At 39.4% G+C, this 13,394-nt stretch overlaps 1 non-coding gene across 1 annotated transcript; it reads left to right on the top strand.

The window, feature by feature from the left end:
* The first annotated feature begins 4,352 nt into the window (after window positions 1-4,352).
* Window positions 4,353-4,516, top strand: LOC133764969 (U1 spliceosomal RNA). The gene has a single exon (XR_009866534.1). It is a non-coding gene; the product is annotated as a U1 spliceosomal RNA (small nuclear RNA).
* The last annotated feature ends 8,878 nt before the right edge of the window (window positions 4,517-13,394 follow it).

The following is a 13,394-nucleotide window of genomic DNA, read 5'->3' as shown; positions in this document are numbered from 1 at the left end:
GGATTCAAGTCAAGGGAGCGCCCAAGTCCCATCTCTAATCTTTGGTGGCCTGAACTACAAGTCTATAGTCACAGGCATGTTCTGTAGTAGTTTTTCTAAGGTAGACAATGCCCATGAGGAAAATTATATTCTCACTTTAAAACTTTCTTTCCCTTTTGTCTGAAAGGGAGGCTTTTTCTACTTAATGTATACTTCTCTGATGGCGAAGTGAATCTAGCTATGAGATTATTATTTAAGTTCTTATTTTGGCTATGCTATTATACAAAAATGTTAGCCATCTCTTTTATAAGGTCTAAAGATTAAATTGTGCATCCTACAGATTCCTTCATAATAGAATTAGTTTCCTACCTTGAAGAGAATAGAGAAATGAAAGAACAAGTTGGGCTTAGAATAGAGAAATGAGGGAGCAAGTCCTAGATCGCTTGCTGACAATAGCAATATCACATGAATACTTAGCAAACCGTTTCAACCATTAGATAACAACTTAAGAAAACATTTACCAGAAAGTCCAATGCCTTCTATAAATTTTAAGAATCATGTATTTGAAAACACCTCTTAAATATCTAACATGGTATAGTTTGTTTAGCCAAAACCACTCTTTTAAGAAAGAAAAGGTTTTCTCTATTAGCCCATTTTCATTACTGTCATGGAATTCCTGAGGCTGGATGTTTGTAAGTGAGAGTGGTTTATTTGTCTCACAGATCTGGAGGTCCAAGGGCAAAGCATGGATGTTGACTTGATGCTGGTAAGGGCACTCTTGGCTGCATCACATCATAGCAGATGTCAATGGCAGGAAAGCATGTGGGAGGAAGGGTCACATATTGGAACAGGAAGCCAGGGAGAGACAGAGGTCCCATGATTCCTTCCAACAGCACGTTCACATTGACATTGGAGTTACCACTAAACCACCTACTAAAAGTCCTACCAGTGGGGCCAGTGCTGTGGCATAACAGGTTAAGCCTTCGCCTGAAGTGCCGATATCCCATATGGGTGCTTGTTTGAGTCCCAGCTGTTCCACTTCCCATCCAGCTCTCTGCTATGGCCTGAGAAAGCAGTAGAATATGGCCCAAGTTCTTGGGGCCTTGTACCCACATGGGAACCTGGAAGAAGCTCCTGGCTCCTGGCTTTGGATTGGCCCCAGCCCCAGCCTTTGTGGCCATTTGGGGAGTGAGCCAGTGGATGGAAGACCTCTCTTTCTTGTCTCTCTGTCCATAATTCTGCCTAAGAAAGAAAGAAGGAAAGAAGGAAAGAAGGAAGGAAGGAAAGAAGGAAGGAAGGAAGGAAGGAAGGAAGGAAAGAAAGAAAGAAAGAGAGAGAGAAAGAAAGAGAGAGAGAGAAAAAAAGAGAGAGAGAGAAAGAAACCTTTAAAAAAAGAAGTTCTACCTCACCACATGGACAGTTTAAGGGACAAACATAGAACACCATGGGGGACAAGTCACATCCAAAAACCATAGCATCTTCCCTCAGCTACTTGTCATCCACCCACAGGTGAAAGTATTAATGAGAGATTTCAGATAATGTGAGGAGTTGGTGAGGGAGAGCAGGAGGTCTTGTACTGGACTCACTTGACAGAGAATGGTTGTTGATGGGTTTTCAAGCACACACAGTTCAAAAAAACTAGGATGGGAGTGGAAGTGGAAGATGATGGTGAGAAGTATGAGGGAATGATTTGTTATCATAAAGTCGTTTAGGGTGGGCATTTAGATTTCAAGTGAAGCAGAATTCCAGTCATGATCATTGGACTTAATGTCAAAACACAGAAGTACTTTCACTCAAGCATTTGCTATTTATTGACAGCAAATGTTATGCCAGCCTATAGTTTTCCTTGAACTTGGTTCTATCTAAATGTGTACTTGTTAAAGACATAATTGCTTCCAGAAACTCTTTGGTCTTGAACTTGTGGAATAGAATCATGTGAGCCCCTCTTTAAGTAGGAGACAAGTATGTGGGAGAATAGAGTATCTACCAGATCACTGCAGACCCAAGTCATGACACTGGGTAAATACTGGCAACCCTGGAGCAAAGACAATATTTTCATTAAGTAGGTCTTTATTTTTTTCTGGTTGGAATGGGGAGAAGGAAGAGTGGCCCCTCTATTCCCTTCATTTATTGAACCTTTACTTGGGACTTTCTATATACTAGCCTTTTATAAATAAATATTTATCTAAAAGATAATCTTATGAGATAGAATTTATTATATACATCCTATAGATAAGGAAACTGAATTGCAGAGATATTAAATATATATATTATATATATAATATATATATTTCTGACAACCAAACTTATCATGAAGTAGGTAGTGGTGATGGCTTTCTGGTTTAATGTAGCTGATTTTTTGAGTCAGCATTTTTTTTAAGTTTATTGTATTTTATTTAAAAGGTAGAGTTACAGAGTGGCAGAAGCAGAGAGAAAGATAGAGGTCTTCCATCCTTTGGTTCACTGCAGAGAATGATCCAATGGCTACAATAGCAGGAGCTGAGCTGATCCAAAGTTAGGCACTTATTCTAGGTTTCCCACACAGGTGTAAGGGCTCAAGGACTTGGGCTATCTTCTGCTTTCCCAGGCCATAGCAGAGGGCTGGATTGGAAGTAGAGCAACAGGGACTCAAACTAGTACCCATATGGGATGCTGGCACTGCAGGCAAGAGCTTTACCCACTGCACCACAGCACTGGCCCCCTTTCCTTCTATTTCTAAATCAGGATTTTGAGCAGTAAACTCCATGTCTCCATTAACTCACAGTACTAGTCCACAGAGAAGCATATGATGTGAACAACAGGGGCAGCTGAATGAATTACTCGGATTGATTATCCTTTTCTCTGTCTGCCTCATGGATAGAGAGGGTTTAAAAATACACTGTCATTAGGAGTGTTTTAGTTGCAAGGCTGGAGTGGTTGGCATAATGTTCAGCTTTTTGAGTCTCTGGGGGTTCCTGAGTGTTTGGAGCTCCCTAAATTTCTGACTGGTTCTTTCCTGCTCCTTTACACTCATGGCCCACAATACATTTGAAGGAAATGTCATATCTATGTTGAAAATAGCTGTTAGCCAGCTCTAGGAGGTAACTGAAATAATTCTGTATTTGCATTGGAGATTTTGTATTTATGCAAAAGACTGCTGAATTGCCTGTTATTGAGGATATATATTTTGAGAAGAGCCTTTCCAGCTGGCTTTGCTGTTCTTGTGTTTTGTTCTTGAAAAGGGTGATTGGGCATCTGGATTAAAGACATTTTAAGGGAGTTTAATTTCATGGTGGCACTTTGTTCCCACTGGCCATTTGCAATTTTTCAACTTGATCTTTCTGTCAATTGGTATTTGGATTTTTGCATACAGCGAAGTGTTTGCCACTGTGAAGAAGCAGAGATTCTCATATGACCGATCCTGTGTCTTTTGGAGGTTTTATCGACCTGTAAATCTACACATAAATAAATGGTTGAGAAAATATCTGGCACCGTAGTTGAGGCTAAAGAGTTAAGTCATTTGCATAGATCCAGTCCTGATTCCCATCAAGAGTTGTTTAGTTCCATTCATCTGTCTTCTGTGCCTGGACTATTTGTTAGATGGAGTTCCTTGGCCTCTGCTGTTGTGATTTCCCATCTCCTAGGATCACTGTGTATCTCATCTACTGTCAGGGTGAGAACCAGGCTCCAATGCAATATCTTCTATGGCAGGAACCACATGGGTTTTGCTGCCTCAGTAGAACTCCAAACCCACAGAGAATAAGGGGCTCCCACCACTTCTGATACTAGGTTAAACACCTTACCAAGTGGTTCTTCCAGGGACTGCCTGTAGTAGTCAACTAAAACATTCTGAAAATAAGTGGCAAACTTTGACCAGTGAGAGATGGGAGACAAATGAGCTGACAGATAAATTCTGTACTCTTCATGCCCACAGTTTGTCCCCATCCACTATGGCTCCATGTAGTCTCTCCAGAGATATCCCACATGACTGATGCATTGACTGTGAAGTCCCAAGAGGACAGTTCAGCAATGTGCCACCCAGTAACTTATTTCCTATTACCTCACTTCTCTTTTCCTCAATCTTGCTGCTTTTGGATTGTTTCCCTAATAAAGTATTAGCATGTACTTTAGGCTTTGTTTCCTAAACAATATGATAAAGGAACTTTAGTCTTAGCTTTTCAAGTATAATGATGAAAAACCTAAAGCAACCTACAGATTCAATGAAGATCCTATCAAAATACCAATGACATTCTTCGTAGAATTAGAAATATGATCCTAAAATTCATATGGGATCACAAATGACCCAGGATAGCCAAAGACATACCTCCTGAGCAAAACAATCAAATGGAAGCATCACAATACCTGATTTCAAGACATACTGTAAAGCTATAGTAATACTTACCTGGCAGGGAAAATACCATGATCACAAAGGTGGTTTTCCCAGGGTGAGGCTCATCCATTGCACTCTGGATGTGCTGACCCCTGCGATTTCCCCAAATGTGGGAAATTCAACTGCATAATTTGTGGTAGTGGGGGACTGCGTTTGCGCTTTCCCCTGGGGGAAAAAAAAGCTATAGTAATTAAAACAGCCTAGTACTGGCATAGAACGTGGCATTCACTTTAATCCATGTACATATAGCCAACTGATTTTTGACAAAGTTTTTTTTTTTTTGCCATGAATATATTGGAGAAAGTATACTCTTGTCAATTGGAAGCATCTCTATAGAAGAATGAAATTAGATCCCTACCTCTCCTATACAAAAATCTACTCAAGGTGGATCAAAAATACAAGTGTAAGAACAGAAACTATGAAATTGCTAGAAGAAAACATAGAAACACTTGAAGATATTGGTATAGGCGATGATTTCTTGGATAAAATTCCAAAAGCACAGGCAACAAAAGCAAAACTAGACAAATGGGACATGTCAAACTCAGAAGCTTCTGCAAAGCCAACAGTCATAGAGTGAAGGGGCATCTGAAATAGTGAGAGAAAATATTTATAAGCTTGTTATTTGACATAGGATTAATATCTAAAATATACCAGTAACTGAAAAAACTCAGCAACAAAAAATAACCAGTTCAGTAAGGAAATGAGGAATGGACCTGATCAGACAGTTCTCAAAATAAGACATAAATGGCCAAAATATTTGAAAAAGTGCTCAGTATCACTGGCCATTAGGGAAATCTAAATTAAAACCACAATAAAATCTCACCCTTGTTAGAATGCCTATTATCCAAAGACAGAGTAAAAAGTGTTGGTGAGGATGTGATGAAAAGTGAATTCATATACATAATTGGTGGTAATGTAAATTAGTGCAGCCACAGTGGAAAATAGTATGGAGATATCTTAGAAAACTAGACATGGAGCTGACATGTGACCCAGCAATCCCTCTACTGGGTATATACCCAAAAGACAGGAACTTGCCATGTGAGATACCTGCTCCATGATGTTCATAGCTGCACTGTTCACAATGCCAAAATATGGAATCAACAAAGGCATCCACCAACACATCAATATGGATAAAGAAAATGTGGTTGAAATATGGAATGGAATATTATCCAGCTATAAAGAATAAAATCCTCTCATTTGCAGCAAAATGGATGGAACGGGAGGAATCATGTTCAGTGAAATATGCCAGACACAGAAAGACAAATACAGTATGGTCTCCTTTATATGTGTGAGCTGAAATAGAAAAAGAAAAACCCTCAATCTGAGTATAGGATATTGATTACTAGTAGCTAATATGGGTCAGAAGGATAAAAAGGTTTTGCATTAAAAACAGAGGAAGCTGGATGTGGTTCATTAATTGTGACAAAGATGTTGAGACATTAATGGGGAAATGAGGTGAGGAGTATATAGGAACTCATTGTGATTCTACCTCACAATTTTGTTTTGCAAATTTAATATTATATTGAAATAAAATGTTAAAAACTTAAAAATTCTTGTCCATTCCAATGTCAAAATAAAAAAAATGAAGATAAAAGAAGATAATATAAATAAGGAAAAGAGTGAGTAGGAAGTATACCAAGAAGTGAATAGAGGGAGAGAGTTCCTTCTCAGAAAAACGGAACTGGATGGATGTAGAGAGACAAAGCTTTGTCATAGTTGTCATAGCTTATTTATTTTTAGGGTAAAGAGAAAGCATTTTATTCTAGATTATATAATTAATAGTTCCTAATACAACTGAAAACTATGAAATCTCACTGACGTAACACTATATAGGTTTATTTTTCACTCAAACTCCAATATGGTTCTTGTTGCCTTTCTTCATCTTATAGACAGGCAATTTGGAATACTTGATCTCCAAGGAATTTCTGACTGGGAATAAAGCTAGAGTTGAAGGTAGAACTAAAGCAAGAGCAAGAATGGGAGGGTGAGTGTAGTGGTGAAGAGACACTGCTTGGAATATCTGCATCTCATATCTGAGTGCTTGATTCAAGTCCCAAATCTGCTCTGATTCCAGCTTCTTGCTAATGTGTACCTTAAGAGACTGCAGGTGATGGCTCAAGTGGTGGTACATCCCTGCTACCCACAGTGGAGGCATGGATTGATTTCCTGGCTTCTGGCTATGACCTGGCCCCACTCAGTCTGTTCAGGGTACTTGGGGAGTGAACAGTGGATGGGGGATCTCTGTTTGCTCTCTCTCTCTCTCTCTCTCTCTTTCTCTCACTTACTCTGTATTCATTTGAAATAAATAGAGACTCTGTGTGTGTGTGTGTGTGTGTGAGAGAGAGAGAGAGAGAGAGAGAGAGAGAGAGAGAAACCAGATTTTAACGGTCTTAATCGCTTCTTCCCAGAACTAATCATAGTAACACATCTTTTTTTTTAATTAAACTTTTATTTAATGAATATAAATTTCCAAAGTACAGCTTATGGGTTACAATGGCTTCCCCCTCCCAAAAATTCCCTCCCACCCACAACCCTCCCCTTTCCCGCTCCCTCTCCCCTTCCAATCACATCATGATTCACTTCAATTCTCTTTACATACAAAAGATCAGTTTAGTATATATTAGGTAACGATTTCAACAGTTTGCCCCCATATAGCAACTCAAAGTTAAAAAAAAAATACTGTTGGAGTACTAGTTATAGCATTAAATAAGAGTGTACAGCACATTAAAGGCAGAGATCCTACATAATATTTTTTAAAAATTAATTAATTTTCTATGCCGTTTCCAATTTAACACCAGGTTTTTGTTTTTTTTTTTTTCATTTCCAATTATCTTTATATACAGAAGATCGATTCCGTATATAATTAGTAAAGATCTCATCAGTTTGTACCCACGCAGAAACACAAAGTGTAAAAATACTGTTTCAGTACTAGTTATAGCATCAATGCACATTAGACAACACATTAAGGACAGATCCCACATGGGATGTAAGTACACGGTGACTCCTGTTGCTGACCTAACAATTTGACACTCCTGTTCATGGCGTCAGTAATCTCCCTAGGCTCTAGTCATGAGTTGCCAGGGCTATGGAAGCCTTTAGGGTTCGCTGACTTTGATCTTATTCCGATAGGGTCCCAGTCAAAGTGGAAGTTCTCTCCTCCCTTCAGAGAAAGGTACCTCCCTCTTTGATGGCCCCGTTCTTTCCACTGGGATCTCACTAACAGAGATCTTTCATTTAGGTCTTCTTCTTTTTTTCTTTTCCATGATATCTTGGCTTTCCATGCCTACAACACTCTCATGGGCTCCTCAGCCAGGTCTGAATGCCCTAAGGGCTGACTCTGAGGCCAGAGTGCTGTCTAGGACATCTGCCATTCTATGAGTCTGCTGTGTATCCCACCTCCCATGCTGGATCTTTCTCTCCCTTTTTGACTCCATCAGTTAGTATTAGCAGACACTTGTCTTGTTTGTGTGATCCCTTTGTTTCTTAGACCTATCCAAGCCATCGAATGTGAACTGAAATTGATCACCTGGACTAGTGAGATGGCATTGGTACATGCCACCTTGATGGGATTGTATTGGAATCCCCTGGCAGGGGATTCCATAGTAACACATCTTAACTGTGGAGCCTGAGAATTATAGGGGAAAACGTGGGTTTCTACTGGACATCTAATTCTCTATGACTGTTATTTAGAGAAACTAAGTGAGAAAAAGGATAACGTGGAAAACAAGATTCATAGAAGATAAATTCTAAGAAGATCTTCAAGAAATGTAAAAGTGGGTAGAAATAAGTAGAAGTACAGGACCTAAGACAAATGTTTGTTCAGAAGTAGAGGTTAGGGGATGGTGCTGTGGAGTAGTGGGTGAAGCTGCCACCTGCAGTGATGGCATCCCATGTAGGCGCTGGTTTGAGTTTTGGCTGCTCCACTTCCGATCCAGCTCTGCTATGTCCTGGGAAATCAGTGCAGGATTGCCCAAGTCCTTGGGTCCCTGCACCCACAAGGGAGACCCGGAGGAAGCTCCTGGCTTCAGATTGCGCAGCTCCGGCCGTTGCAGCCAATGTGAACCGGTAGATGGAAGACCTATCTATTCCTTTCTTTCTTCTCTATTTAACTCTGACTTTCAAATAAATAAATAAATCTTCAAGAAAAAAGTAGAGGATAGGGCATGTGCTGTGGCACAGTAGGTCAATCTTCTATCTGTGGTGCCAGTGTCTCATACAGGTGCTGGTTCAATCCCTGGCTGCTCCACTTCAGATCCAGCTCACTGCTAATGTTCCTGGAAAAGCAGTAGCAGATGGCCCAAGTGTTTGTGTCTCTGCTCCCATGTGGGAGACCTGGAAAGAGCTCTCCTGGCTCCTGGCTTCAGCCCAGCTCCTGGCTTCAGCCCAGCTCAGTCCTGGTCATTGCAGCCATTTGAGTCATTGCAGTCATTGAGCCATTGCAGGGGATGGAAGATCTCTTCTCTCTCTCTCTCTCTCTCTCTCTCTCTCTCTCTCTCTCTCTCTAACTCTACTTTCAAACAAATAAAATCTTTTTTATAAAAGTAGAGGACAAAATAGGAAAAGAAAGACATATCTGAAGGAAGTTTTTGAAGATTAGGTAATTATAGATCAAGTTTAGATTAATCACAGGTAGTTGATGTGGATCTTTGACAATGAAGAATAAAGCACTTCAGGAGCAGTACTGCCACTTCACAATGAAACAGAACTGGGAAACCCAGAGAAGACTTCAGGTGACCTGACCAAAAATAAGGTGAGGAAGAAGTGACATAATATTAACTTACTTATCCATTCACTGTGGTCAGCATCAAAGTGTGAACATAGGAAGCCCAACGGCTCAATAGAACTGACTCACATACTTAGTCCAGGAAAATCATGAAAGTCGTTCATTTATGGTTTCAGGTGTAGATGTCCAAGGCAATATGAGCTACGTGGGAATCAACTCGATATATTTCACATCACAAGAAAGAGAAGGCTGGGCTTCAGATCACAAAGGAATCATTTGTGGTGAGGATTCAATTAAATATCTGTCATATTCTAAGTGATAAATACCTCCCACATTTTGTTTGACTAGCATTATGAAGTTTCCTTTTCAGGGATTAGGAAACCAAGGCAGAGAAAATTGATGACACTTCTCTGTGAAATCATAGCTAGCAAAAACATACGGTAGTAAATGACCATCACTTAATATACAGAGTTATGGGAAGTAGTCATTAAAGACTGTCCTGATAAAGTTACATATAAGGAGAGACATGAAGAATAACTAGTCAGCCAGGCAGGCAAGCGAGGTGAGAGTAAAAGATGAAAATTAAGTTAGAAGAAATGATATAAATGCCTTGGTTCAGGGATGAGTTTAATGTAAGCTAAGTAGGAGGAAGATGTAATCAGATACTTCATGAAAGGAAGAATGACCCACCGTGAGATTGGAGAGCAGGACAGGTTCAGACAAAGACTTGCAGGCAATGCTACAGACAGCGACCCTCTGCTCAGGGCAATGGTAGAACACTCAAAAGCTCCAAGGGGTTAGTGGCATAAGAGACTTGTGTTTCATAAAGATCATTGCAACTGTTACGGAGAGAGGGTTGGGAAGGAGAATGGATGGGAACTGGGAGAACAGGAGGAAGACTGTTGTACTTCTGGCTGGGAATGATGAAGAATGAGCTGGAGGAGATAGCAGTGGAGATGGAGAAAAGTTGAGAATTTTCACATTTATTTTGAATGTAGAATCAGCCACAGTCTAGGAATAAGGCAGAAGAAATTACCTTAAGGCTCAGATTTCTGGCATGAGCAACTATAAGAATAGAGGTATCATTTATTTAGATGAGGGATATGGGCTTAGTCTGTTTTCCATTGTTGTAATATAATATCTGATTCTGAGTACATTATAAAAAAAGTTTATTGAACTCCCAGTTTTGGAGGCTGAAAGTCCAAGATTGGGCTGTCCCATTGATTAGGTTTCTGGTGAAGGCCTCCTAGTGGTGGCATCACAATGGTGACAGTGCCTGTTTGGGTGATCTGATGGGAAAGGAAGCCAGAAGCAGGGAGGGTTCAGTCCTGCTCTTTCATAGCAACTGGCTCTCAAGAGAACGAGCTCAGCGACCCAGGAGACCTGCATTATTCCCTTCCAGGGCAGTGGCCCCAATCACCTAATGACCTCCCACCAGGTCTTACTCTTAAAAGTTTTATGATCTTTTATTGCCACCACGTTAGGCACCAAGATTCCAACTATAGAACCCTTGGGGAACACCACCAAGGCATGCCCAAAACCATAGCAGATATACTCTAGCTTATTGGTTGAAGGATTTAAAAAAAAACTTATCTTCAAAATATGAGATTTTTAGAATTTCAAAGATAGTGTAAGTAATTCCTATCTATCCTTCATCTAACTTGTTTTAATGTTCACATGGTACGTTTTTCAAAACTAAGAGATTTACCTTAAAACAGTGCCATCAGCTGAAACTGCAGACTCTATTCAAATTTTACCAGCTTTTGCACAAAAGTGTTAGTTCTTTTTTTTTTTTTGACAGGCAGAGCGGATAGTGAGAGAGAGAGAGAGAGAGAGAGAGAGAGAAAGGTCTTCCTTTTGCCGTTGGTTCACCCTCCAATGGTCGCTGTGGCCGGCTCATCGCGCTGATCCGAAGCCAGGAGCCAGGTGCTTCTCCTGGTCTCCCATACGGGTGCAGGGCCCAAGGACTTGGGCCATCCTCCACTGCCTTCCCGGGCCATAGCAGAGAGCTGGCCTGGAAGAGGAGCAACTGGGATAGAATCCGATGCCCCAACTGGGACTAGAACCCGGTGTGCTGGCGCCACAAGGTGGAGGATTAGCCTGTTAAGCCACGGCGCCGGCAAAAGTGTTATTTCTATTCTAGGAACCAATTTTGGACACCATGTTACATTTAACCCATTTGTTTCCTTGGTCTCTTTCAATCTGTGACACTTCCTTCATTTTCCCTGACTATCCACATATTTGGTACTATTGGATAATATTCATCAGTTATTCAGCAGAATGCTTCTCAATAAAAGTTCTGAAATTTTGTCATGACTAGGTTGTGGTTATAGAATCTGGCAAGATACTATAGAAAATATGTGCCCTTTTCAATTTTTATATATAAAATAATTTTTATAAATGCATATAAAATTATTTTTATTATTTTCATTTTATTTGAAAGGCATAAAGACAGAAAGAGACACCCAGAGAGAGTATTCTCTCATCTATTGGTTCACTCCCCGAATGCCTGCAACAGCTGGGGCTAGGCCAGGCTCAAGTCAGGAGCCTGGAACTCAACCCAGGGTTCCCATATGAGTGGCAGGGATCCAAGTCCTTGAACCATTATCTTCTGCCTCTCATATCCATTAGCAGGAAACTGGCTTATAAGTGGAGTAGATTTGACTCAAGCCAGGCACTCTGATACAGTATGCAGGCATTTCAAGCAGTGACTGTTCAACATACCTACCTAGTGCATATCCTTTAGAACCCATCAGTACTATTATGATATGAACTTGGCCTATTATGACACCGGATTCAGGTGGAATAAGGTTATGCCAAATATCTGTGTTTTAAAGTTACTATTTTGGGGGCAGCTGTTGTGGTATAGAGGGTTAAATGACTGCTTGGGATGCCCACATCCCACTTTGGGTTTCTGGGTTTCAGTCCTTGAATTGCTCTGACCCAGCTTCCTAATGCAAACCCTGTGATGCAGCAGATTGTGGATCAAGTACTTGGGTCCCTGCCACCCATGTGGAAGACCAGATGTAGTGTCCAGCTCCTGGCTTTGGCCTGACCAAGCCCTGGCTGTTGCAAGCATTCTGAGAGTGAACCAGAAGTGGATGCTCGCTCGCTCTCTCTCTCTCTCTCTCTCTGTCTCTGTCTCTCTCTCAAACTTCCAAATGAATAAAAATAAGCAAAATTTTTTAAAAGATTAAGTACCCATCAAAAATAAGTAATGCTATTACTTTTCTGTTTTCATATTCAAATAATTATAATTATGTAACTAAGTTCACAGTAAGTTTATACTCAAAGGAAGGGGAAATTAAACACCTTCTAGAGAGAAGATTACCAAATAATTTGTGGAAATACATCAAAACCACCACCACAATTCAAAAGTAGTTTTGGGAGATGGTTCCTTACCCATTTTGCCTATAGCAATTACCACTGTAGTATTCAATTGGTGATTGTCTATTTCCTTAATTCTTTCTACATCTAAATTTTGTAATGATGGTTTTTAAATGTCACAGATCCATATTTGTTCAGCCAGCTAGCCTCATTTACTTACTTTATTTTGTTGACAACACTAAGAGATTCTTTAATGAAGAGTAGTGTCTGCTAACATGATGTTGTAAATATTCTGTTATTCAATGGATTTGAGGTTGCTTCAGAGGAAATATAATTTTAAAAATACATGCAGTTAATTTATCTTGACTTTGTTTTGAGTCAATTTATTATTTAAAGCTAGAATGAATAAAATGAATGATTTATCATTTCCTGGAGAGCAGTTAATAAAAGAATATTCTTAATTTTATATTTCCTGCAGAGTGAATATTAGGAGATTTTAGACAGATAAAATTCTTAGGCTGTCCAGTGCAATCAGAATATTTCCAGAAACTACCATTAATTTAAAAATATGCATAAGAGTTGGAAAACTTAAAAAAATAGAAAATCTTTTAAAATTATATTTTCAGATTATCAAGATAATTGTCATAATATTTTAGCTAACTTTATGTATTTGTAAATATTTACACTTATGATGTTATAACTTTAAATAAATGCTTAATAACTGATTTAAAATTTTATATTTTGATTTTTTCCTTAATATAATATCTTTTTTCCTTTTCATTAAATAACCTTAAACAGGATTTGAAATAGTTGCATAGTAATTCATCGTGTTTCATAATTTGTTTAATAGTTCTCCTATGAGTGCTAATTTAGTTTGTATCTGCTATTTGCAACAGAAATTCTGTACTTCAGTATTATTGATGTGTATTCTGACACAGAATTTGTTTTTTTTTTTTTTTTTGGTAGTGTGGAAACAGAAAAGTTGTGATTAAGAAC

Source organism: Lepus europaeus, chromosome 7, assembly GCF_033115175.1.
Source record: "Lepus europaeus isolate LE1 chromosome 7, mLepTim1.pri, whole genome shotgun sequence".
Taxonomy (NCBI): Eukaryota; Metazoa; Chordata; class Mammalia; order Lagomorpha; family Leporidae; genus Lepus; species Lepus europaeus.
This window is presented reverse-complemented; position numbering and strand designations above follow the sequence as displayed.